A 597-nucleotide genomic window follows, 5' to 3' on the forward strand; every position below is an offset into this window, starting at 1 on the left:
GGAAGGAAGCCTCTCGGACTCCCCAACAAAAGCAAAACGGGAAAGGAGTTGTGGGAAGAGAGACACGATCCCCCCCCCGTTATCTGTTAGAGCTGCACGGTGATATACTGATGCTGTTTTGTGCTTCGACATCTTTATTCAAGACACTACCTGTATATAAAATATACATAATGTATATAAATTAGGATGTAAGTTTATGTAAATTGTCAATATTTTCTTTGCAAATAAAGCTTTTTCCTGATCTCGGTGTTCTGGGTGGGACTTCCTTCCCCAGCCAAACCAGGAGTTTCTGTGGAAAGTATTTTGACTGTGCTTGTGCGATGGGACGCAGCTGAAAGGCAAAGCTCCTCCGTCCTTCGGGGAGTATCTGATACGCAGCTGCTGTGGCCGCTGCTGCTGACGCGAGAGGCACCGGTCCCCTCGTCGAGCTGCTCAGCATTTGCCTTCCAGCTCCCCACTGCTCTCTGCAATCAGGGGAATGCGCATAAAGCAGCATTTCTGACACTACTTACTGGGAAAGATGTATAGATTTGATGTACTTCGATAACCAGACACTCTTCTGCCTCCTTAACGCCCAGGATGGGCACGAGTGTCTGT

This window comes from Fulmarus glacialis, unplaced genomic scaffold (genome assembly GCF_000690835.1).
Source record: "Fulmarus glacialis isolate BGI_N327 unplaced genomic scaffold, ASM69083v1 scaffold17043, whole genome shotgun sequence".
NCBI lineage: Eukaryota > Metazoa > Chordata > Aves > Procellariiformes > Procellariidae > Fulmarus > Fulmarus glacialis.